Raw genomic sequence first — 27,747 nt, 5'->3', positions numbered from 1 at the left:
TGAAAGAATAGATTATAACAAACCTTAAAAGTGGCTTTATCAGGCATCTGTCCTCACCAGTTTCGTCTCAGTTGTTTTTTTGTACAAATAAAACACCAAAAGACCTAAGGACCATCATAGATTACCATGAGATCAACCGTGTTACGGTAATTAATTGTTACCCACTCCTCTTGATGCCATTCTTGTTAGTCCAAGTGCAGGACTCATGTGTATATACTGTAAATAACTAAGCCTAAATGGGCCATAGCAGTTTGTGTGTGAAGGAGATAAATGAAACAACTGGGTTCAGAACTTGGTTTGGATTATACGAATACCAGGTTACATCATTCAGTATCTGCAGCGCATCTCCTCCTTCCAACATTTCCTTGACAAGGTTCTCAGGGGTTACCTGGATGTTTTTGTGTTAGTTTGTTTCAGCGATATCTTTTTATAGTCACAGAACCTAGAGGAGCACAGGCAACATGTAAGAGAAGTGCTCCAGTGGCTAAAAGAACACAAACTGAATGCGAAGCTCAAATAATTCAGCGTACAACCATCAAATTCATGGTGTTCTTCTGTCACCCACAGGGGTCCACATGGTCAAAAAAAAGGTACAGGCAGTAGTTGACTGGCCTGCACCCATCTCTATGCAGGAAGGACAGACCTTCTTAGGTTTTGCAAACTTCTGTCACCGCTTGATAGAGGGATTTGCTAAACTTGTGGTCCCTAGTGTGGCATTGCCCCTTTAAGGGTGAGCATGCGACTGAGTGATGTCCACTCCGTCGCGTGCTGATATGAATGGGCCATTCCCAGCGGCCGCAGAGCCACCAGAGATCCCGCACGACCACCACCTAGTCTCCGTGTTTTTGTGTTCGAGGGAGTGGGGGGCTCACGGGGCAGCGTTAATTGCACAACGCTAACACCTATAACCAAACTTTTGAAAAAAGGAAACAAGTACCTGTGTAACACAGAAGCCAAAGCAAGTTTCGGGCCCTAAAAAGAGTATTTCCTCTTTGTAAATACTCTTTACATCACCTGTGCTACTGAATCCAGATTTGTCCCTGTCATTTATTGTAGAAACCGATGTGTGCGGCTGTGTCATTGATGCTCTTCTTTAACAATGGGACAATACAGGTCAGCTGCACCCAGCGGCCCCTAGTTCCGAAAGGGGTCCCCAGTGGAAAGAAATTACACCATAGAAAACTGAGAATTACTGACATTGATTGGGTGGGTTACGGCCCTGAAGAAAGATCCTGGGATGATCCTGCAGAAAACATGCATGCTCCTCGGCTCTTGCAGACATTTCATGACAATTACCCTGCAAAACCTGGACCACGCTCTTCCCGTGGGTGCGAGTGTACTGTCAGGAGCCAGACAAGGGCCTGTGGTTAAGAGGGTGTAACTGTGCAGCTATGGTGAGTGTGGGAAAGAAGCCAGGCAGAGCAAATAAGACTCAAGAAGGACACCCAAGGTGCCACGTTTGCACAATGTGCAGAAAACCCTGTTGCTCTGGTTCCCGGAGCCAAAGGATTCCAGGAACTACACTTCCCAGGAATGCCTTGAGCCAGGTTTACATGAGAGGCATCCATCTTTGATGGCCCTGCCTAAAGCCAAGGCATGGGCTCTGTGTGCGCTCCGACTCTTCACTGGAGCAGTCACGGATTCCTAGAGCTCCACGACTTGGAAGGTTTGTGCGGGACTGTGCCCTATTGAAACAACCTTCCAGGACACGCAAACATAGGGCTAAGTACAGTAGGCATTTGATGGCATTTCAAACATCCTCAGGAACAATCCCCATGAGGATCTGAGCTTACGCCTTAATAGAAGAGAGACATACTGGATTGACAAGTTGGGAAGTCTATCCCCCAATGGTCTTAATGAAGAGATCAATTTTCATTGTTTTATTTGAACAATTTACTTTGAACATTTGGTCTTCAACAATCTACTTTCTAAACAGGTTAGATAAATGTGGTTCCAGAATTATGGTGGAATATAAATATTTACATTGTTGTTTTATTAGAATATCTTTCTTTGAACATCTGACTTTGAACAGTTTGTACTTAGACAGGTAAGAAAATTTGGTTCTGTAACTATTGTGGAACATTAATATATTTAAGTTCACATAGTGGACTTCACATATTTAGTTAAATAATGACATTTAAATTGTATCACTGTTCATATTTGAACCTAGTAAATTAGCACTCCTGTGGTCATCTCCTGGACCACCTGGTCTGGGACCCAAGGTGACGCCTATGGCGACACCACTACGGTCACAGTGTGGATTACCTTTTTTTATGCGAACATTAAGATCAAACCTATCATTGTTGTGGCTATTGTGATAATGATCAGTACCTTTTGCTTATGCCGCCAGTATTTTTTTTTTCATATTTCTCTGTGCATTCTTTCTATGTTTACTATTTTAGTATTTTTAGTATTTTTTCTATTTCTATTTAGCCCCTTTTTTAATTAATCTTTTCAATTTATTTATTGGGTATGAGTCTGTTGTTTTACTGAACTTGCATAATTTCCTTACTGTTGAATACACACACATTTACACACATCTGCACTTGTAGTTCATTCAATCAGTTTTGTAGTTTGCGACGTGCAACATAGCGTGCACGCAGAACTCATGCCGTTGCCACGAAAACGGATCCTAACAGTACTACAAAACCATCAGGGTTCGGCGCCACGCTCACAATAGAGCGTTGCTCCCACGCATTCCGAACTCCGTTGCCTAGTCAACGAGCAACAACAGCATGGGAAACTCCTCACGCGCGCTGCAGAGTTGCTGCACAAGAAAGGATGAAGCTTTGACCACAGGTCCGTTTTTTTAAACATTTGCCCATTGTCAATATCACGTAGATATAGCGTCATGAACCTGAATGGGTTTATTATTTTCACAAAGCATTTTATTCAAGCAGCAACCTTCATTGCCTAGTCAGTTGAATTCACAAGCATCGAGCAGTGGCGTCTACGGACAGCTCCTTGCTACAACATTTGGAATTCGTCACGCACGCTTTCCATCCGCTGTGCAAGAATATAACCAGCCTCGGTTGCAGGTGGGTCTCTCTATGCATATTTATTTTTTTCATTTTTTCATTTTATTAATTTATTTGAATATTACAATTAGCACTTATTCGTGGTTCATTTGACTCCACAGAGTGTTCACAGCACAGCTAAACCCCTCTGCCTTCTGAAAGCGAATCATATGAGTACACATTTGTGGCAACTCAGAGATTGAGAGGACCCTGTCCTTATACTACATAGTCAACATTTAGATAGGTAACTACTACATTTCTACCCCTCATGTTTTTCACCATGTTATTTTCTGTTAATTACCGTTCACTAATTTCACTTTTTACATTATTTCCTTTTCATTGTATGCACTGTGGCGACATTTGACAACAATTGAATATGCTATGTAATGTTTTATTTTTATTTTAACATGTATATTTGTATTTATGTTCACACAATTTGAATGTTTTCATTATATCTTGCAAGATTCGCCCTGATGAAGGAGGAAACTCCGAAATGCATTGGCATGTGAGTCTAAACTATATATATCTTTGTTGACTGCTTCCTCACTAAGAGAGTATTAGTGAAAAACACACGTTATGGATATAAACTCATCACTAAAGCAACAAAGAACTGATTGATTTATTATAAAACCTCGGTTGAACTTTATTATTTTTGTTCACAGGTGAAATAGTGTTAGAATAATCTATTTACCATTCCCTATATTTCAACATCCCATGCCGGGACAAACAGAGAGCGACGGTCTGGCTTGGTATTTAAACCTAGTCTTTTTGTGTACAATTTCACATTTTGGAGTCAATAGAATACATGATGGGAGACCCCACAAAAGGGTTTTGGGCCCCACCCGCTTAACTTTGGCAGTGAAGGCCATTCGTGCAATGTCAGGGGCGTTCGTAAGCAGAAAGAGCACTGCTTCTGCCCTTGTTTTTCAAGGTTAACGACCGACAGCAGCTTGTTTAGACCGCAGTACAAGTAGACAGCATGTTTTGGGGAAAAGTGCTGTTCTTCTTTTTTTTGATTATGTGTAGCAAATTATGAGGCAATGTGAGTATTCTACAGAAACTGACTACTTATCAAATGCATGACGTAATGCTTGTGCTCTGCTGATGCATGTTTTATGTTTCGTTGGGATGTATTAACCCCTTATGCTGTGTTCTGTATCTGTAATGGTTGCTATATGTCTTATGCAGCAGCACGTGTTTAGTCCGCCAATTTGATGAAGGCACAAGGGCGTGAGTGTACATCAGTGTGTGAGACAACCTCTTGTCACAACCTGCAAAGGAGCCGAGGAGCCTTTACCCAACATTCCCCTATCTATCCATGACCTCTCAATTCCCGGTTATCCTACAACCGTCTACCTACCCACTCAACAAATCCTAACCTTCCTTCCCCATGAGGGATACAGCGTTTTGTGTTCATACTTAGTGCAAATGCCAATAGCACTGGCGGGAAGTAGGCATTCCTGCTACATCCACACAAGAGACTACACATGCATCCAAGTCCAGCACTGCCAACGTGTAAGCACATTGCATTACTTGCTCCAAAACTGCCTTGAAACATCTGCCCCATCCTTTCTTGAAATCCACATGTATTTAACAATGTTTAATCCAGGTATAGCCATAGTGACCTATTGTTTGGATATGGTTAAAACAATTTGAGCTAGATAAGATAGTTGCCAACTGTGCTCGATTTGACTTGCAGACATCTGTAAGGCGACTCGAATGGCTCAAGCCAATTGAAACCTTTTCTTCAAAGGTTTTGAACTGGCATTATACTTAGTTTCGCCTAATGTACATAAATGGTTAGTGCATACACTGCGTAAATATGTTGCAAGCACCGAGTGACACCATGAACTTGAGAAGTTTAAGTTTTAAATGCTATTAGTATCTGTGACAAAGTCCACCCTCTGTTTCTGGAGGTGCTGGGAGGGGAGGTCCGAGGGGATGAGTACCACAACACATGTCATGAAGTTTGGCCTGAAGGCCCTATCCTGGCCCACCCCAGATGCCTCTGCATGATAGTCAAAGGGTGTAGGGAAATGCTGAACCTTTAAGATATACACTATGGTTTATTATCTGGCAGTGTTTTGCTGCCCTATATGTTACTACCACGTATCCTGTTTATTGGGGTGGAAAGAAAAATAGCACAAGTCTATGTGGATGCATATTTAAGTGACTGCAGTTCAGGGACCTACATGGCAGTGTGGGTGTCTTCCATGTAATGTAGGCCAAAGCTTTCACAGAAGTACACAAGCAAGCACCCTTTTCTTTTTTTCTTTTTTTTCTTCTTTCTTTCAACAATACATTTTATTAGACATTTCAACAAAGGCAGTAGTTTACACTGACATCATTATACATCAACGTAGGTTTTAGATCTACAATTAGTTATAAGACAGGTTCAACAGCATGCGACTCGCTCCTCTAGCGGATATATGCCAGGGGGTGCGGGAAGATGGTCCACCGGGGCTTCGCTTTGGACACAGTTTTTTGGTTACTCCCCACCTCCTCCATTGGTGTTGTGGTTCTAATCGCATTGAAGCCATCGCATTAGCGGGGGCTTTCTGATGAGAGCTGGGTATCTTTCTGAGTAGTCCATAAATGGTGCCCACGTGTTTAAGAAGGCGTTCAGATTCCCTGCTCAAATCACTGTGATCTTCTCAGCCACCACGATTTCCCAGCATTTTGAACACCAGAGCACTGTAGAGGGGCCCTCTGCATGTTTCCATAGCCGGGCCTTTGCAATTGTTGCTGCCAGTAGGAGGTGTGTGCATAGGCGCACCATTTGTCCTGACAGCAGGAGATCTCCTCCCCCATCTCCCACAGGAGTATTATTCCAGGATCCCATGGGAGTGTTAGACCAGTGATTGTCTTGATGTGGCCCACCACCTCTCTCCAATACATTACTGCTTTTGGGCAGGTCCAAACCAAGTGGAATAGGGTGCCTTTCTCTGCACACCCTCTCCAGCAGTTTGGGGAGATGTCCGGATTAGATTTGTTTAGTTGGTTTGGGGTGACGTAATACCTGTAACAGAGTTTATAGCCCCCCTTCCTGTTTGAGATGCACTGGGTGCTTTTGTGAAGTCTGGACCAGATTTCCCCCCAATCTTCAATGTCTATTTCGCGACCAAGGTCCCGCCCCCAGTCTAGCATATATTTCTCTTTCTTTGTGGGGTCTGCTCGGTCCAGTATGCGGTAGAGTGTGGAGATTCTACCCCGAGATGTCGCTGACAGGAGGTTGGTCTCTAAGGACATGATCTCTCTGGACCCCTTTACCCTGATTGCTCTGTGTGAAGCCCAATGGCGCAGATGGGAATAACAAAACCTTTCAGCTTCTGTTACCTTGAACTTTTCTTTGCATTTTTCAAAAGTGATAGGGGAGCCTTCCTCTAGAAAATCCCCTAATTTGTGCAGACCCCCCGCTTTCCATGCCGCAAAACCATGTGGGGGAATTCCCGGGGTGAATTCCGGGTTGTTCCAGAAAGGTGTGAGGGGGCCTAGAGTGCCTTTACAGCCCCATTCCCATGCTACTATTTTCAATTTGTGGGTCTTGTTTGTTGTTGCTATGAGGGGCCCCTGATTTGCCTGAGTTTTTAGGGTTGGCAGGTGCGGGAGATCGGAAAGAGGGACTGGCACCAGGCATCCTCTATTTGTTTCCAGCATGGGTGATCTTCCGGTTGGACCCAATTGTATGCATAGGATAGTTGAGGCACCAGGGAGTACCTTGATACATCCGGGACTCTGAAACCCCCGAGAACCCTCCTGCGGAGCATGATTTTCTTTGCAATTCTGGCTTTCTTGCTACCCCAAATGAATTTTTGTATATTTCTCTGCAGGGTGAATAGCTAATTTTCTGGGACATGGACCGGGAGGGATCCCTGAGGATCTGCACTCCTAGATATTTGATTGCTGATTCCACCCAGGGGATCAGAAGGGATGGGCTCAGGTCTGCTCTTTGTGTATTTGCGGGAGTGATTTCCACGGTTGCTGATTTGTCTAAGTTTACCCTGAAACCGGATACCCTGATAAATTCCTCAATCTCCCCCCGTAGAGGATCCAGGGAAGCCCTTGGTTTGGTCACGGTTACAAGCACGTCATCTGTGTAAAGCGCAATCTTTTATTCATGGCCCCCCACCTTGAGCCCCTTTCCTTGTTTTGTCGCACCCTATTTGCAAATGGCTCCATGGACAAAGCGAAAATCAGTGGCTATAGGGGGCATCCCTGCCTTGTTCCCCTTTGATATGTTTGGTTTCTGATCTGATACCATTAAGCCATAGTTGTGTGGTCAGGGACTGATAGTTGTCCATTGTCCATTTAATGAAATTTGGGGCGAATCCGTGATGGGACACAAACGTTCTTGATGTAACCCCAGTCAACCAGATCGAATGCTTGTGGGCATCAAATGAGATTATCAGCATTTCCTCCCCCAGCCTACCAGCGATTTCAATGAGATCCAGGGTGTGCCTAATGTTGTCATGAGTGCCCCTCCCAAGTATAAATCCTGTTTGGTCGTGGTCTATAATGTCAGGGAGAAAGGGGTTTAGTCTGGACGCTAATACCTTTAAGGATATTTTCCCATCATTGTTCATCAATGTTATTGGTCTGCAGGAGGATGGGTGTGTGGGGTCTTTCCCTGGTTTATGGACCAGTATGATCAGTGATTCCGCCATTGATTTGGTAATGGTTCCATTTTTAAGAAGGGAGTTAAATAGGGTGGTAAATTCTGGGGCTAGTATATTTGAGTATGTTTTATAGAATTTTGTTGTAAACCCATCGGGGCCTGGGGGAGTGGACTTCAGTGATTTGTTGGCTTCCCTGGTCTCATCCAGCGTGATAGGGTCTTCTAGGGTTACCAGTTGCTGCCTGTATTGGTGGGAGGTGGTTGCTAGTAGGAAATCGGGTAACTTATCGAGGGATGTGGGTGGGCTTACCATTACTGCTTTGTGGTGATTCACCATTACTTCCATTTTTGTCCCTCTTTATGTATCGGAGTCTGCCATCCTCTCCAACTAGGCATGAGATGTTATTTCTAATGTGTATCCTTCTAGGTTTATACGCTAGTATCCGGTTAGCCTATTTGCTTATACTGTAATAAAGTTGTTTTCTGTAGGCCAGTGATTTCGCTGATCTATCATCCCAGTGCATTTCAAGTGCTATTTTGGCTTTTTTTCAGTGCCCTTTTCCCTTTCCTAGACCAGTGGGCTTGCAAATCTTTTCCTAGTGACATGACCATTCCTTCTAGCTTGGTTATCAGGATTTTTTAGACTCTCTTTTGTTCGGCCCCTGCACTGATAAGTGACCCCCTAACTACAGTTTTCATGGTGTCCCAAATTATGCCTACGGCAGTGTCGGCTACTGTGTTTTCCAAGAAATAGTTGGAAAGAGTGTCCTTAGTTTCCCTTTTGATACTCTTGTCTAGCAGAAAGGCATCATATATTTTCCAATATCTCACTGGGGCAACGGGGGAGCTTTTAATGTCTATAACTGCAGATACTGGGGCATGATCCGAGATCGTCCGGGTTTGAATCTCGGCTTTGTCCGGGCAGGGGTATATTGTGTTGGTTACTAGCAGGAGGTCTATTCTTGAGAATCCCTTGTGCACATGGGAGTAGTATGTGTAATCCCTGGAGTTCATGTTGGCTAGTCTTCACGCGTCCACTGTCTCTGTTTCCCTAAAGAACTTGGCTAGCGACAGAGCCTGTGTGCAATCTAGTCTGGACGGGGGAAGAGTTTCACTAAAAGTGGGTCAGGGACCATACTGAAATCTCCGCCTTTGAGCAGGTGTCCCTCCTTAAATGTTAAGATAGTAGGGAGTAGGTTCACTAAGAATTTGGCTTGGGCGCTATTTGGGCAATAGATCACCCCCAAGGTGACAGGTTGCTCAACCAGTAGACCCTTTACTAGAAGATATCTGACTCCAGTGTCCCGCTTCACTGTGATTCCGGTTAAGGGGAAATTCTCACTCAGCAGGATGGCAACTCCTCTCTTTCTTTCCCTGGAAGTGGCGAAGAATGATCTTCTGAATCGTTTTAATCTAATGCGCTTTTCATCGGCCTGTAACAAATGGGTTTCCTGGAGTAGGACTTTGGGCCTCATTACGAGTCACCCGGTATGGAAATAACGGTGGCATTAAACCCGCCACCACCATTGTTTAAATACTGGGTGATCTCGAGTCCTGCAGGCGGAGGTGTCAGTCCCGCCAGTTCTGACCTGGCGGGTTTAACACCACCCGCCTGCAGGCGGATGTGGAAACACCGGCACCATCAGTAGATGGTGCCGGTGTTGCCATGGTCCACATTCCCATTGAGTCCTATGGGACTCAATAGGAATGGGGATTTACTGAATTCCACCTCCGGAATTCCCAGGTCACCGGGGTTGTAATGCCCCTGTAATTATGGGAATCACGGAGGCGGAATGGTAATACGAGTCTGGCGGTAACCGAGCCGGAAAAAACAGCAGGTTACCGCCGGACTCGTAATGAGGCCCATCTTCTGCTAGTAAATTGAGCTTGTGCTCCACCATCCTACGCTTCTCTGGGAAGTTGAGGCCTTGGACATTCCATGTAATGATATTGAGTTCCCTTTCATTATCCGACCCCATGATGTTCTTCAATGGGCTCGCCATTGGGTATTCTCTTGCCAGTCCCAGTGCTCGTTCCCTGCCTAGTGTTGCACTGATTATGTGGTCTTGCGATATTGATATTAGTCAGTGTATTGTTGATTTCCCTCCTCTGTGGGAGTGCGGTCTGTCGCACGCTCCCCCCCTTGCCAGTGTCTTACCCCCTACATCCCACCCCCCAACCCCTGACCCCAGAAAAGTGAGAACCAAGCAAGCACTCTTGTACCCAAGAACAATCGCAAACTTCTTACTGCTTACAGCTCTACCTGATCAGAAGACGCACAGGCCAGGAGGAAGACAAAAAGCACCATTAAATGCACAGGCTGCTTAGTCACGTGGGGGCATTAGGAAATGGCAAGATAAGTATATAGGTAGTGACAGAGAAGGGCTGACTGGTTGCAGATAGAGGACAAGAGGTGGAAGGGGAATGGTGGGGAATGTGGCAGAAAGCTGCATTACGATGGGGCAGGAGGGAGAAGGGAGTACCAGAAGGTAGGTTTGGGGGGAAATCCATGAGGTGGCTTTGAGAAGGAGGTGGGAAGAAGCTCTGATGATGAAGAGTTGAGAGATCTAAGGTGGGGGGTATGATAAATCAGTTGTGAGGCATAGGAAAATATAAAGGAGGTGTTAGTAGACAGACAAAAATAGAGAGAGAAAGAGAGAGAGAGAGAGAGAGAGAGAGAGAGAGAGAGAGAGAGAGAGAGAGAAAGAGAGAGATAAGACAGATCCGTTCCTCTAGAATCAAAACTCTTGTACATTGATCAGGGGGAGAACGAGGTCAGAGATTTGGGAGAACTAACTAAGATCCCACACCCTGGAAGGAAGAGTTGGAGGTGTAATGGGAGAGCCACAAGAGAGATACTGAGTAGCTTGAGGTAGAGGCAGAGAGGCCCTTGTAGGAAGAACATCACTGCAGAATGTCAAGGAGATACAGGGTTTTTTTGGGAACAGAGTCAATAACCTAGTTCAAACAGTTGGTGAGCTAATAAAATGTGGGGATAAAATGTTAACAGTTCCTTGATGGCACCTCTGTGTATCCTGCCCCCTGTCCGGATCCCAGCGCTAGAAGATGAGATGCTCAGTGTGCATGCACACCTTGGTTGAATGACCTTGCCAGAGGGGAACATCTCACAGATTAATGTCATGAATAGACAATTCCTCACACCAACTAACTGATTGTCTCTCACACAAGCCACCATAAACAGCAAACTGGATTACTGCAATGCACCTTTTATGGGCACCTCACCAAACTCCAACTTCTGCAAACAAAGCCCTGTGTGCAGCCTTGGGATTAACATTCAGACCACATTTCAGCTACCAGGTGTGACGTCCAGTGGTTCCCCATTAAACCCTGCATGGAATTTAAAATGTTGGCCATCGCTTACTACTGTGTCTACAAAGAGGCTCCCCTCTAGCTCATCTATAACATCACCCCTAAACCTGTTGTGCCTTCCACTAGCCTCCTTCGGTTCATTCCCAGATACAAAAGTACAAGAGGTGGTGGTGCGAGCCTCTGTGTCATAGTGCCTTCCCTCTGGAATTCTATGAGGTATACAAATCAGTATACATCACACTAAGCAGTATGAGTTATGACACGAGACAAATCAACTAGATTGGGGATGAGGGAAGTAGATTTGAAGGTACCCAAAAGGGGATTCTCCACAAATGTACAGACTTTTATGAAAACCCATATAGCACTGAAGGGGTGACAGACGAGGCTGCAATAGAGGGCTGCCTGGGGGGCCTTCGGTTGTCATCTTTGACCGCCTTAGAAAAGGAAGGGCTTGAGACCAAGATCATTTCCCGAAGAGGTGGTCAAAGAAATTAAGCACATTAAACCAGGGAAAGCCCCGGGTGAATACAGCTTTACCTCCAGCTTCTATAAACGGTGTCAGTGCATATTGGCCCCCCATATGGCTAAAGTGTTTGGTACTATCAAAGATTAAGGTGAGATACTGCCTTCCTTTTTGGATGAACTGATTACAGTGATTCCCAAGCCAGACTGAAGTGTGTACTTCCAGGGCTGGTTCAGCAAGACCAGGCAGGATTTGTGCAAAACAGGCAAGGCTCAGACAACCTCCGGAAGACACTCAATATAGTAGCATCCTCAGGGGTTACACAGACGGTGTCCTCTATACTATACCTTGATGCTGAAAAGGCATTTGGTCATGTTAGCTGGCCCTTCATGCAGGCAGTCTTTAAAAGAATGGGCATGGGTTCAACCTGGATGGGATGGATCAGAGTGCTGTACTACACCCCTATGGCTAGAGTTCTGGTGAACAGGAAGTAGTTCAGGTGGTTCCCTCTAATGAGAAGGACAAGGCAGCGCTTTCCTTTATACCCACTCCTGTAAGCACTGATTATAGAACCATGGGCTGTGAGGGCTCGGAAAATCATATGATTCAGGGCACCAGGGTTGGGGATCAGGAATGTAAAGTATCTATCTTTACGGACAGACAATGCCTTTCTCTGTATCACCAGACCTAGGGATTCTATCCTGTGCCTGCTTCTCCACATATGGCAAAATGTTGGGGTTTAAAATAAATTTGGCCAAATCTATTGCCTTCCCGGTGGGATTGTATATCCAAGTGGTATCATTCCAGGTCGAGGACAGAGGGTTTCACTATCTCGTGATAGAAATCCTGAAGGATCCCGAGTGTCTATTTCAGGACAATTAACTCCCTCTCTGGACTGCTGTGAAGTGAGATATAAATAGTTGGGAAAACTGTATCTCTCGTGGATCACAAGGTTGAATTGTATTAAAATTATGACACTTCCTTAATGTCTATTTTTATTCCAGATGCTGCCTACAGTGGTTCCTTCTTCCTTCCTATCTGGGGTTAAGGGTGTATTAATACCATTTCTATAAGTGGAAGCCAAACCCAGGATTGCTTTTAAGACCCTTGGCCGTCACAAAGGAGATGGGAGAATGGGATTCTCTGACTTTGCGCTGTATAATAAGGCAACACTACTTAGAGTTATGGTTGACCACCTGAATCAGAAGACAACAAAACAATGGGTCGCACTAGAGAATGCAATTCTGGCACCAGTTACTTTGAGTGAATATTTGTGGGTCCCACAGGTCGAAATCTCAAGAAGGATTATTGCAGGCCCAGTCCTGTGAGTACTGTGAGCCATTTGGAAGGAGGGACATTCTACTAGATGGCTTACTTTGTGACCTTCAACCCTGAGCTGCATTTGCCCCCAGAGATCATATTACAGAACCCTTCAGTCTTGGTGTGAGGCAGGTTTCGAGTGAGCAGACCAGCTCTGTGAGAATGGCAAATGTATGTCTCCTGACTGGTTCGCTGTACAGCCTTCAGATTGGCACTCTTCCTGTATTTTGACACCTGGAATTGAAAGGAGCTCTCTCCGACCAGCGATGGGCAGACAATCTCCACAGAGGGCTAACGTCCTTTGAGAAAGCATTGCTTCTAGGGTTTATTGCAAGACGTCTAATAGCCAGGCTCTACAGGGAGCTTCTATTGATCAAACCATTTGGCCGATTACCCGGTAGAGACCAATGGGCTAGAGATATGGAAATGGATATGCCAGACAGGCTTTGTCTATGATATGTGGGAAGGTGTCACACGCCACAGTATCCCTGCAGTATAGAATGCAAGCCATCAATCTGCTACACCGATGGCATTACCCCACCACATAAATTGGACATAATGTATCCGGGAGTGGACTCTAGCTATTGGAAATGTAGGCAAGCAGAGGGTGATTATTATCATATGTGATGTCAATGTAGTCACATGCAACTATTTTGGCAGGAGGTTCTGTCATGAATAAGGGAACTAGATGGGATTGCAAGGGCATTCTCAACGCTGCTGCTATTACTAGGAGTGAGTGGTCAAGACGATGAAGAACTTGCCATGAAGCATTTGGCGCAAGCCCCTCTAATGGCAGCTAGAAGTTGTGTGGTGCAACTAAGGAAGAAAAACAGGGTCCGATCCAAAGGTGAATGGCTCTCACGCATCATATTGATTAATAAAGGATAGACATTGTGGAGATCTGGCTTCCCTTCTTTCTTAAATATGGGAGGTCACCCCCTAGATGAGTCGTTTGGCGGGGATATCTTTAGTGTTGACCCAGGCAGTCATGACCGATGTAATTGCATAGCGTGAAAAGAGGTGAGAGGGGGAGGGGATGTGGAGGCGTGTGGTTCACTAGAGGTTAGCATCAGGAATGTTTTCTATCTTGTTGATTACTATTGTATTCCCACACACTCTGTAAACGCGTGGTTTGTTTTTTGATAATGGAAAACTGTCATAAAGTTTGATTTTCAAAAGAAAATACATCCGCCACACAGTTGAATGTTATTTATGTTGTGCAGAAGTACCTTTGAAACTGTTTAAAACAAGCAACCCATTTCTTGTGCCAAATAAGTCCACTTGGAAATATTCTCACCAGAGGCCTGTGACATTTGGTCAGCTCTCTTTTGTCTATGACCCTTCACTCAAACGTCCTATATGAAAAGAAAGATCAGTCAATGGCTAAACAATGTCACCAGTTTGTAAGAAGGCAAACCTTCTCATGGAAGGCAGCAGAGTACTATACAGTGAGATAAGAAGATTTGTCCAGGATCACGCTGTCATCCGCTGGCAAAGCCAGGATATGAGCCTCGACACTGGTTCCACAGTATTTAATTTGACTACCTACTCAACTCTCCTGACTTACTCTTTATCCTCTTTATTGGGAGTGGCACTAGTAATTAGAAACCTCATTTGGAGGAATGAAGATGGAGACCTGTGTCATACTAATGCTATGTTACTTTTCATAACTAGTACTGTCTGTGAGGTACATTGTTTTTTAATGCAGTAGGTGTTACTATCAGAAAAGTATGCATACATGCAAGTTTGTCAACCTCATAGATAGGAAAGGCTGATTCTGCTTTGCTGGAATTTGGTAATGTCATCAGGCATATGAATGCAAAACTCTGTAATGACTGCTCACCTCATGGACCTATCCTCTGAAAACTCGTGGTACTCAAATTTATCAATATGCATTTCAACTTTCAGGATTGCACTTGATCAATATATCCCCACATAATGCCACAGGAGTTGTGTTATAATGAACGGACAAACTGGGGCAGACACTCAACAATGAGTGTAACTGAAAAAAAGCACAGAGAAGGGTTATTTTTTTCATTTGCGCTCATTTCAGAAATGTGCAGATCACCTTATTCTCAAAGGGAACATTTGCACATTTTGGGGTGGCTCAACCGTAGCGCAGCATTGTGCTTCCGAGATGTCTTAAATATGTTAGTGTCGGGTGAGTTATCCCGACGCTAATGCATTGCAGTCTTCCAGCACACACGTGGTAGTGTTGGGTCCTTAAAGGACTTGCAACTGCGAAATGCAATAAACAGTATAAATGTATTTACATTATTGTTTGAAGCATAGAAATGCAAGAGGGAGACGAGAGTTTAACATTGCTGCTTTCCCAGTTCAAAGAAAATGCATGAAAGGTTTAGAAATTAATTTATTTACTAGGCCTTCTCCTATGCCTAGTCCAAACCATCACAATGGAAGGTCTTTCATTTTTGCACATTTGGAAGCACATATCTTTGTTGATTCGGGATGCTCATTGAAAAGTGCAAATACGCCTCCTTGTTTGTGCAAATGAGCAAAGGGAGTAAACAAGGGCATTTGAATAGGGGCATCTGAGATTCATTAGGTTTGATGAAGGCAGAATGCTTTACAGAATTAATCAGGCACAATGTTGTTGTGAACAACCTTGAGACAGCAGGTTTAGATCTTCGGCAGTGCTCTATAAAACATCCTGGCATGTTTTGTGTAAAATGGCCACTGACTTCTTTGAATCTGGCAGCCATGTGCCTGCCCCAACTCCCCAAAGTGGGAGCACCGGGCATCCGCCGCTTCTCCTCTCCTACAAAATCATCTCTACTGACACCAGAACATGTGGGGCAATAATGCAACCAACTAAATACTCTGAAACACTGACAGCATTCGCCCCATTCCAGCACATTTCCATACCTGCCTGAAGAATGGCTCAACCGCTCAATTGCCCAAAACATGCAGATCATATGCCATTATGGCTCATCCTACCGGCTCCATAAACTGACCAAATAAACCCAAGTCCTGTGCCATGATGATTTATCCTACCCCATCCCTAAGCCCAAAAGTCCCAAATTCCTGCACAAGATGTCTCACCGTAGCCTCTACCACATGAACGAATTCTGCCAAAGCTGTAATGAGGTCCTCAAACTCATCAGAGACATTCTTGCTTCAGTCCACTATAAACACATTGTGCACACAGTGTTGTTACAAGAGCTGGCATTGGAACTCATCCTCTGCCATGTTGGGGCTCGTATTTCTCATGTTAACTTTCTAGTACTTTAATTGAATTGTATGGTCAACGTTCTTTTGTCAGTTCACCTGAATCCCTCACTTCTGAAATCTAAATATGTATTGATGTTGGACAAATTACACAAGATGACCTTAAGAGAAGCATCAGCAAGGATCCACCCTTTCAAGATTTCCATCCCAAACTAAACTCCAAGCCAGGGACAGATCTGATCAATAAAGTGTGCTGCTGGGAGGAACCAATGACTTTTCTCCTTATTGATTCTCAGATATGCTATTCCTGCTGTGACTGCTCCTCAAACACCCCTCATCAGTTTAAAGATATTGTTTTATCTATTAATAATTACCAACACTTCATCTAATTTTTCTATGCGATGGAGAGTTTGGAACATAAGCAGCCGACAATTGACAGGTGTGCTCTGCAGCTGCAGTTTAGTGATATGACTTACTCTCAAGGCCAGGCAGCCCAAAATACCTGCATTAATGTTCAGTTCGAAATTGCGGGCATCGTTCAAGTGGTATATACTTTCAAATAAATAACATGCATGGATCCTGACTTCTAATGGAATGCTTAAGCCATGCACATTCATGCTGGCATTTTGAAGCAGAGGCTATGTGATATCAATTGGGCAAATACTTAATTTTTAATTTTCAATGTCCACATTTCATCTTGGTAATTTAATCCAACAATATAGTTAGCATGCCCTCCTCTTCATCACTCTCCTTTCCCTCTCCAACCTTCCCCACCCATGTCACCAATAGTTATATCATTTAAAGCGGGAATTAGAATCGAAACAACGAGGGTTCAAATCAGCTCAAATGATGCATACCTGGTGGTGGAGCTGGACATGTTTTGTGCATTTCAAACCCGAATTAAAGCCGCTTGTATGGATAGAATTCTTTAATAGTTCACCTCAGCTCAAATAAAAGTCTACTCTGGATTTCTAGATTGCGGGATATTGATGGCGTCAATGATGTAATAGCACCGTCATGTCCTGCCTGGAGCCATTCTGTTGCAGGGAGAGCAGAGAGACAGGCTTCTAGGCCATGTCTGCTCCATTATAAAGCAATCTTACTCGAAATCCCCTTTTTGTAGTGGAGTCTTTCGATTTTAAGACAACCTGTTCTCCGTGCTCCATGAGCAGCTGTTCACTGAGACAGTGTTTGTTTCTGAAATATTAATGTCAGGACATTAGCCATAGCAGGCAATGTTATGCTTTCAGTTCATTAAGTGGCATTTTGATTAATATTCGCCTTTGGGCTGGTAGCTGTTTAGCTGTTTTCTAGAAATACAATTTCTTTTTCATACAATTTCTTCATTTTTTTCTTTTATTTTCTTCAATATTTTGTTTTCTCAAAAATGACAATACCTTCTAGTTGTCTGTGTAGTGGAGTAGAGATTTCCGTTTTCTTTTCTTTTTTTATCACACTTTCTTTTTTTCTAGAAAGAGGAATTGGTTTCAGTATTTCTTTTTATCAAGCTTTATTGTCAGTTTTATATTTTACAACCATGACGTCAGTAAATCAGGCAAACATAAAATAATATAATCCTGCTATTTAAGATGAACAAATGTACATTATAAAACAATTATCCAAATTATAACTCAGACAAAATCAAGATTTCGGTTCCGTGCATCAGGGAATTGAGGACCAGCACATGTCCTTACATGCCTCTGTCCATAGCTGCCAAGTCTTTCCAGCTCATCAGAGGAGTCCACCATAATGCCCATAGTGTGACAGCACTTTTAACCCAAAGGAGGGAGAAATTGAGAAGAAGCTGAGGCCTGTGGTACATCTGTTTCGCATCTCACATATGCAATAAAAGGTGCCCATGTTACTAGATATTTAGCAGTATCGGACAATATTGACAACATATGTTCCATGGCTACTGTATCCCATATCTTTATCCACCAGCTTGCTATATAGGGATCCTCTGGGGTTTTGCAAAATTATGCTGTCATCCATTGGTTGCAGTTTTCTAAGCAAACAGTATTTTTTCAGTTAACATTCTAATTGATTAGTTTAGCAAGTGACCCATTTCCCTGCACCATTTGTATTCTTTTATTTTAAGTCCAAGTCCCTTGAACCTTGAAAAAATATTATTATATGATATGTTATGATATTTTACTTGTATCGCACTTGAACACAGGTGTTTCAGAGCGCGACCAGGCAAAGGGAAGGGGAACAGGGGAAGAAAACAAAAAACAACGATCTTACTAGGCCCAGTGACATTGAGAACGTGCATTTGCATGGGGAATGGATAAAAGGGTAGTGCATGGGAGGGGGGAGAAATTGGAAAGTGCAGAACATAGGAAAGAACAAGATAAATAATAAGTAAGTAAATAAATAAATAGGGTGATCAAGAACAGTGGTAGTGCAGCCTGTGAGTGGCAAAGTGCAAGGTTAGTCAGATAGGATGTATCTGATAAGTGCAGAAGGAGAATGGGGGGACTGTATGGGTACAGATCCAGGCCCGAGTGCAAGGAGTGGCAAGGGGGCAGTGCAAGAGGGTGGCAGGTTGAGCAGGTACCTGGGCCCGAAGGACAGGGGGTGGCGAGGAGCGACCGTGCCGAGAGAGAAAGCAGATCAACAGGGGAGAAGAGGGGCAAAGCCAGAGGCGAAGAGGACAGTCTTGAGGAGCTTCCGGAACCACAGATGGTTCTCCTCAAGTTTCAAGGTGGCAGGGAGGCAGTTCCAAAAGGAGGCCCCAGCCGAAGACAGGGATCTGCCCCAGCTCGTTTGCTGGAGGCTCGTTTATTCCAAATAAATTGAACCTTGAAAAAATATAATTATTCTAAATAAATCATATTCTTTAAAGGTTGTTACAAACTAGCAAAGTGTAAAAGAAAGAACAAGTAGTGTCATTACAATTTTTGATAGTGTTGGTTTTCTGTAAGTGGTCGCGATCATACTTTCAAAGAGAATGGCTTTTCTGTGAAGGTGAGCTATTACAATGTTTCCGGGAGCATCTGCTCTGTGAATCAGAATCCAAATAAATTGTGTGTGAGAGAGTGGCTTTTCTGTGTGTTGATGGGGAGCCAAAACTAACATTTTATTTTTAGATCCACCTTTCTGTGAGAGTGAGCTGCATACAAAATACATTATTAAATGCCTGGACGAACAAAATAATCAGCTGCTGGCAAGCGGAAGGTCAAAACAATATTGCAGAAGACAGGACAGGTGCTTATGAAAGTTGCTAAAGGGCTGCCGAAAAACAGAGTGCCTTAAAAGATCTTCTAAAAAATTTGTGGAGAAGGTACTTGAAATAGAAGAAGAACCTTAACAATGTTTTGGGGATCAGCTTTGCTAAAATTGATAACCCTTATCAATTGTTTGAAAAGTGACTTCAATACAAGGGATGACCCTAAACAATTTTCCAGGGAGCAGCTTTGCTGCAAGGGGTGATATCTCAAAAATGTTTCTAGCAGCAGCTTTGTTATAAGGGAGGACTTGTTACATTTTTTGAGGACAGCATTCCTAGAAGAGATGACCCTGAACAATATTTCAAGGAGTGACTTTGCTACAACAGATGACCCTTAAAATATTTATGATGCACGGTTTTCCTATAAGGAAGGACACGTGACACATTTTCAAGTAGTTATTTTCCTAGAAGTTATACACGTTCATGATGTTTGGAGGATGACCCGTAACAATTTACGAGGAGCAGATTCACTAAGAGCGATTGCACTTAACTATTTTCTGAGGGGCAGTTTGTTACAAAGGATGACTCTTAATAGTTTTTTGAGGAACGGCTTTACTCTAAGAGATGACTCCATAACAGTTTTTCAAGGGTGGCTTTCAGACAGGGGATGACTTCTAAACATTTTTAGAGGAACGGCTTTGGTACATTTTTATTAGGAGATGCTTCACGTCAAGGGAGGATCCTTAACAATTTTCAAAAGAGCGGCTTTGCAACAAGGAATGACTCCATTTTTTTGAGGCAGCGCTTCTTTTTCTATAATAGAGGAGTCCCTTGATAAGTATTTGTGGAGCAGCTTTGCTAGAAGGGATGCCACATAACAATTTTTTGATGAGTCACTTCTTTGCAACGGATGGCCATTACCAATTGTCAAAGGCATGGCTTCGCTACAAAAGATGACTCTTAACAATTTTTTCAGAAACGCTGCTCCTACAAGAGAGGACCATTAAGAATATTTCAAGGAACAGCTTTGCCTCAAAGGATGACCCTCATAACTTATTTGAGGAGTGGCATTCCTATGAGGAATGACCGGTAACAATTTTTAAGGAGCGGATTTCATAGAAGGAATAATCTGTAACAATATTTTGAGGTGCAGTTGTGTTACAAGGAGTGACACTTAACAATTTTCTTAGCAGTAACATTCCGACATGGGACAACCCTTAAAGGTTTTTCGAGGAGTAGCTTTCCTATAATGGAAATTCACTCCTAAAAATGTTTCAGGCAGCAGCTTTGCTGAATAGATTGGTTCTTATTTATTTTTTTAGGAGTCACTTTCCTGTAAGTGAAGGCAACAACAATTTTTCAAGGAACTACTTTCCTGCAAGGAATGGTCCTTAACAGTTTTTTGAGAACAGCGTTCCTATAAAGAAAAGCATAACAATTTTTGGGGTGGGGATATTTTTGTTTTATACTTGTTTAGCATTTGTTCTTTTATTTATTAACTAGCTGTCCCTGGCCATGCGTTGCTGTGGCTCAGTCTGGTTAAATGGAAAAGAAAGAAAATGGAAAGCGCACATTTCTAATATATTTAATTTCACAATGCTTGTGGATAGTTTTTAATGGCTGTGGCGGTTCTCCAAGTTGAGACAGTTTAATTTTCCTGGCGGTGCAACACATTCCTTTCGTTTCTCCATTAAGTTTCAGAGCCTTGCAATAAGGACACACTTCAGTCATGGTGCCGATGAGAACATGCTGGCTCAAACTATAATCATCAGCTGGGTTGTACCGGAATGCAAGGCGATTGTAATTGCGTGATTGCTGAGCACGGAGTCGTGTTTGACGCTGATCTGCTGTTTCTCATTGACGTCTTTCAGACACTCTCAGCCTATTGCGTTCATTCTGTTGAGAATGAAGCAGATCTGAAGCTGCAGAACGCGATCGGTGTGCTCGCAACCATGCATCCTGAAGTTTGGCTGCACGTCTCTCTGCTGCTTCCTCGGCACATATTTGAGCCATTCTAAATCGGAAACATTGAAATGGAATCATAAAATATTTAGTATAGCATGTGTTGCTTTAACGTCCAACAGATGGTGCTGTTTTCCAAATTTAATATTTGGTATAGTGTGTGTTGCTTTTATGTCCAACAGATGGCCCTGTTTTTCAGAAAAAAGCATGTTTTTACTTGTCACAGGTGTGAAATCTATGTATAGTACGTATATAAAAGCATGTGCCTATTCAAATGCAACATTGTGTCAAAATTTCAAAGCAATCGGTGAAGAACTTTCGGAGATTTAAGATTTTGAACAAACAAACATTTATATTTTTATTTATATGGATTTTAGTAAAGGAGAAAGACTAGGAAAATAAAATAAGGCATACAACTTGGAATGGGTAAGAGATCAGAAATTGGTGACAATACCTCACTCCACATGTTTCAGGTAGGACTTCCATGTGCACCATGGAATCTCCACAGGTGTGATGCTCTAGCATCTCCCCTCTCATGTGGCATGAAACCACTCCTACAGAGACTATGGCATGGCAGATGCTGCACACCTGGTAAAAGAAATTGCAGCATTCATGCTGGGTCCTACTGCGGATGCCTTCAGACCTAGCGACTAAGGGATTCCCCACAGGGTGCCATCTCTTCGTGCCAGTGGCTGGGCTAGTGAATGGTCCTGCTGTTGAATCACCTGAAGAGAAAACAGTGGTGTGCTTTCTCTATGGTGTCTCAGAATGCTCATGAAGTGGGGGTCTCTGGCCCAGCCCACAGCATGCCCACACAATGTACATTTCACCTAGGAAGCCTCTTTGTGATCAGAGCGCACCCATGGCAAAGCAATAAAATGTTGCCAGACCTCAAAAACCCTATTTTTACCTGATCCCAATTGATACCTCTGAATCACTGTAACTGTATTGGACTGGGGAAGTGACTGAAACACAGCCTGTAGCTCCTGCCTCTTCTCTGGTTCAGCAATGGGGGTTGGATAGGGCAGGTGTGGGTTGCTGCTGCTATTTCCATTGCCCTCTGCCTGAGTTGGGGACCCTAAATGAGTTTATTATCAAGCAGGCTGTAACACACAAGTACAGGCTCAAACCTTGATTTATTTATATTCAGAAGCAGGTAGCCAGTAGATGGGTAGAATGGGCCCCAGATGCTCCAGCAACAATCTCCACCAACTGGCCCCTGCCTTCTAGATCCTAGCCACCTACCTATCCCCAAACATTCCATTTCCATAGCTCCAGAAGGAAACACATTCTCTGATGATGTCACAGCACCACAGCCCAATGCAGATAAATATACATATAGCTCACAAATAAATTTTAGATAACACAATACAACACACCTCCCCACCACACCAACAAGTCCTACTCCCCCACCATTCTCCATAGACTAATTTTCCTTTGTCCCACACCCAACCATCCTCCATTACCACAGCATCATTCTTACCGCATCATCTTGTTGGGCTGTGGTCCCCAAAATCTGCTCTTAGATTTTGGTATGATTCCTGATCTCCTAACAAATACTCTGTCCCCTTCCGACCAAACACTCTCCTCACATGTTTCCACGCATCATAGTCATCCTTCATGTTCATGTCCTTGTGCTTCACGGGCTCTCTCAAATTCTGGTTATACCACTCCACAAACTTAGACCTTCCCAACCATGGTGGATTGGTGGCAGTGTGAGGCTTCCTTTTACTCAACACCTTGAACGGAACAATGCCCAACGTGTCATTTGGAGCCCGGTGGTATGCACAGACCCGTTTTTCTGCCAAAACCTCCCAGCTCCTGCCATCCTGAAATGCCATTCTGACTCCGTGCATGAGTGTGCGATTAAATCACTCCACCACTCCATTTGTCTTGGGATGATACAAGAATGTGCGAAGATGACTTATACCTTCCAAATATTCTCAACGTTAACTGCACACCATTATCAGTCAAACTCTTTCTGGGAAATCCTTCCATCTGGAACACAGCATCTAAAAACTCAACCACTGCCCTTGAGTTGGCTTCCCAAACAACTTTAACCACAGCCCACATGGAAAATAGATCCATAAACACAATGGCATACTACTCCACACGTCTGTCCCCTCTTACACACAGGATGTCCGACACTACATCTTCGACAACTCTATAGGCTTCAAAGGCTTCACAAATTTCCTGAGCATCTTGTCTGCCTCTCCACACCTGCAACAACTCTTCAATATCCAAATCCAACACAGGCCGCCAATAATCTCCTTTTAATATTCTTTTAGTCTTAGTCATTCCTACATGGCCACTGTGACCGATCTCCAATAATGTCCCTCTAATGCATCTTGATGGCATCAAATGGCCTGCCTTGCATAGGTATTCTCCTTCTAAACTTAAATCATCCCCGACTTTATGAAAGGCTGCAAACCCATCCTCAGACACACACTCTCTCCAATTGGAACTTACACATGTTATGACCCTCGGCAGCTCTTCATCCAGTCTCGCTGCTTCTTCCCTTTCACTCTCTGTGATGGTCCCTTCACAACCTAGAAACTAGAAAAACCTGTTCCTTGGCTTCATTCAACTCATCACTATCCAGATCCACTTGCACCTGGTAGCTTCCCTTCAGCAAATAATCTGCAATGACATTTTCCTTACCTTACCAGGTACATGCATTACCAGGAATTAATGTCCATGCATAGATGTAACCCACCTCATTATTCTCCCCGAGACCCCTTCCAGGCCTTTCCACATAAACACACTCACCAATGGCTTGTGAGCTGTATACATCATAAAGGATCTTGCCCACCACCACAATTTAATCAAATCCCCTAAAATAGACACACAGCCTCACCTGGTCATTGTTCTTCTGCACAACCACCACTGGAGAAACCCACTCTGATGCTTCCACTTCTATAATCACACCATCTTTCAACAATTTCTCAATTTCTTGTTTCACCTTTACCCTTAAGGAAATTGGAACATTCCTAACACATGGGACAAGGGCACAGCATCATGTTTTCTTCTATTTGTGTGGTGGTATCACATGAGGCATCCTAATTCGTCTCGAAACATATTTGTCGCTTGTCCTTTAAGGCTAACATCATTCCTGGTACACTGGGATCGATTTTAATCCCCATGTCACTTTGTTCATACCAACCTAAGAGGTTCCCCCCCTTTTCTGAGACATAAATGTTAGCCGTCGCTCTTTTCCTTTACATTCCAAGCATGCCTAAATGATTCCTAACATATTGATGAGTATCCCCCATAGGGATTGACTCTCACATCCAGTTTGCAACATGCTAATTGCAGCTCGGCTGACAGACCAGCTTAAAAAAATTGGAGACGTCTTCTTGATCATCTCCCTCCAACAGTCCCACTATCTTCTTGATACAACCATGTGAAAATTGTTCACAACAAAGGGTGAAGTGACACTTCTGACCACATTTGTGCCACTCAGTTTTGATACCTGGAAATGTTATAGAATTTGCAAAATGAAATGTGTTTCTGCACCTAAAATATCTGTTAATCATAGCGGGTAGTACTCCCCCAGAGTTTCCCTTTTTCAACTGTTTGCCCATCTGTGCTCCAATGAATTTCATTGCTCCTTTCATTTTTTTTTTCATTTTTGTTCAATACGGCACAAACCTTGTCTAAGGTTGGTGACCCCATTTTTTCCAGTTCCTTCACACATGACATCATTTGTTACATAGTCTTAGCTAAGTCTAACACTTCCTCCAAACTGGAATCTCCTTTAATCCATATCTCTTCTCTTATTTTATTTTTATTTTTACAACATCCCCAAGCCGTTCATTATACATAGTGCGGAAAATTGCACTTATTGCCCAACATTCTTAAACCTGTTATAACATCCTCAATGGATTCTCCAATGCGTTGTTCCCGAATGATGAAATAATACCTTTGCAGCATTATGCTGGTTTTCATTTCAAACTGTACGTCCATCTTACTAGTAAATTGGCCATCTCCTTCCCCACTCCTAAACACACTACATGGGTCAGGGAGGCTTGTTAGGATCTTAGGATCTTCCTTCCAGATGTTCCAAGTCACAGCATATTCTCCAGCGTTGGGGATGAATTGCAGTGGTAGATGTGCCATTGTATTTCTTTTTAGCACCTTCAGTAGGCAAATATATGTGTTCCAAAAGTATGTGCCTCATTTCGAGATTGGAGGTAGTCATGGCGCTATTTGCGCCATGACTGCCTCCAATAACGGGTCCGGCACCGGTATGGTTCAATGGGGACTTCCCGGTTAGTCCGACCTTTGCAGGACCAGTAAGTTCCCATTGAAAAAGCCATTTCCCATTCCCATTTGAACCCCCATAGGGCTCAATGGAAATGGGGAAGGTGCTAATAATTGCGGTGCCGTTATTGGCTCTGAATTCCCTCAACGGGTCCCGTCCATAACGCCTGGTCAGACCAGGCATTAAAGGAGGGACCCGCTAAGGGAACTCGCATTAAGGCGGTAAGGGATTACCGGCACCGGTCTCCTTACCGGTGCCCGGTATCCCTTCCCGCCCCACTCGGAATGGGGCCCTATGACACTTCTAATACTTCAATGATGCACTGAAATCTTATAATGAACTTATTTCATGAAATGTAAATCATCTGCCGAATAATACAACATGCAACAATGTTATTATAATGATTTAACTAGTCAGCCTGACTCGGGAATGGTTCCTCTTGTGGTTTGTATTAGCACGTTGCAAACTTGCCTGACTCAAAGATGAATACGAAAATGCCAAATGAACACCTTAGAATGTGCATGCCTTCAAAATAGCCATCATTGAGGGCAACGTTTGCATGCACCCACAAATTACTTAATCTGGATTGGCCCCCTTCTGGACTCCTTGCCGACTCAATGATGTGCCGCAATACTCACTGCTGCAGGTACTCAGAGGAATTCTGAATGCTGTTCTTCAGAGTGCCCCTCTCATCTTCCCCTCCACAGCTCGGTGCCGGTGGTAACATGCCCCCTTTGCTGGACATGCTCCCTCTGCCCTCAACACTCCGAGACGCCACCTCAGCACACCAATCACAGCGCCATGCTCATGCTTGTCGTACCATCTTCCATGAGCTGCCTATAAATTCACAAGATGCTGAACTGCCAAGCGAATGCTCTGGGGGCTCCTGCTTCAAGTGCCGCGTCAGCAGGCTGCAGCAGACAGGTATAGGCTCAAACGTTGCTTTATTTAGATTCACAAGCAGGTAGCCAATACATGGGTAAAATGTGCCCCCAGCTGCTCTGGCTCCTATCACCACCAACTGCCCTCTGGCTTCTAGAGCCACCTACTCATTCTCAAACATTCCCATATCTCCAGAAGGAAGTACATTCCCTGATGTCACAGTCCCACAACCCACTGCAGATAAATGTACATATAATTCACAGAGAAATATTAGATAATACAATACAACAGTTTCCCCCTCTTACATGTACATGTTCTGCCTCCCTATCCTGACCTCTTGCTAATTCCCTCTTTTCTAAATATGTTTTCATTTTCTCCCAGCCGTGCTATCCATGCTTCTGCTTGTGTCTCTTCCTGTCTATAAGAGTCAGACTCCCGCTCTCTCTTTCTCTCTGTTCTCAACCACACCCTGTTTCCAGAAAGTCAACAGGAAACAGGAAGCATGTCATCCACATATTTGCACAAACAAAACAAACAGAGTCAAATGAAGATGGAAGACACTGTACCACCTATAAGGGTTGATAGGAAATTGAGCCTCTATTGTTTTTTAAACTATGGCTTGTTAAGTTTGCGATGATATGTTAATTTTATTTTCTGCAATATTTTGGTCATAATAATAGTTTACTAATTATCTTTTAATGGAGAAAATAGGCTACATTATTGAATGGGTCAATTTGCTAGTGTTGGTACTGTCGTAGCACTGTTTTGAGACTATCCTTAAAATGGAGTAATCCGTGTTATTGTAGAATAACAATGCTGACCATGCCACAGGATGAGCTTAACACCCACTATCTCCCACGTCATTTGCTTTCTGGTTTGATTCAGTCTGTATCATGAGCCAAACGCCTGCCATTATTTCCTTCTCAGAATATTTGAAGACCTTCCAGACCAGTTTGGTCTCATGTTTCCCCCTTCCTCCACCCTGCCTGCAACTGGCTGGGAAATTCCGCCTGTAGCATTAAGGTGTGTTTATTTGCTTTTCCAATGCGTGGTATGGTGTTTGTGGCTTGTAAAGTGAGGCACAGCTAACTGGATGATGAATTACTGTCTCATATTTTGTTGTCATAATTGTTCATATGTTCATGCAAAAAATCCACATTTGCCGCATTTCTACCTAATTAATGTTCCTGTTAAGTATTGCTTAGACTCACTGTCAAGTGCTGTTTTAACCCATGTGTTGATTTTCAGTCATCTGCTTGACCTTTATTTGGTGGTGTGTCTGTTATTTTGTCACTAATGTTTGCATTGTATGTGTTGACTGTGATCTGTTCCGTTTGAAAAAATATAATGAGACTGTGATGCTGGAATTGCATCGGAGGGACTGGGCCTCCGTATCCTTGTCCTTTACTGCTTTTTATTGTGTTCTGTCATGTTTTCGCGCAGGAGTTCATGTGGGACTCCTGGCGGTGCAACTCTCTCTTTTGGTTTGTGTACAGACCCATGGGATACCCTTATGGCACCCATGGGTGGGGGTAC

The 27,747-nt window shown here is 43.5% G+C and overlaps 1 protein-coding gene across 3 annotated transcripts in view; it reads left to right on the top strand.

Annotated features, from left to right (window-relative positions):
* The first annotated feature begins 2,735 nt into the window (after positions 1–2,735).
* The window catches only part of LOC138467976 (uncharacterized), a 231,425-nt gene continuing 206,413 nt past the window's right edge, over positions 2,736–27,747 (top strand). For 2 of the 3 annotated variants that reach the window (XR_011268177.1, XM_069608329.1), the window contains exons 1-2: positions 2,736–3,038; positions 3,140–3,261. The gene's annotated coding sequence lies outside the window, so the exon portion shown is untranslated. Of the gene's footprint in view, positions 3,039–3,139; positions 3,262–3,480; positions 3,576–27,747 lie in introns of those variants that run through there. The other variant, XR_011268176.1, reaches the window with a different exon arrangement.

This window comes from Ambystoma mexicanum, chromosome 4q, assembly GCF_040938575.1.
Source record: "Ambystoma mexicanum isolate Mex_15411 chromosome 4q, UKY_AmexF1_1, whole genome shotgun sequence".
Taxonomy (NCBI): domain Eukaryota; kingdom Metazoa; phylum Chordata; class Amphibia; order Caudata; family Ambystomatidae; genus Ambystoma; species Ambystoma mexicanum.
The sequence above is the reverse complement of the archived record's forward strand: the minus strand, read 5'-3'. Positions and strand labels throughout refer to the sequence as shown.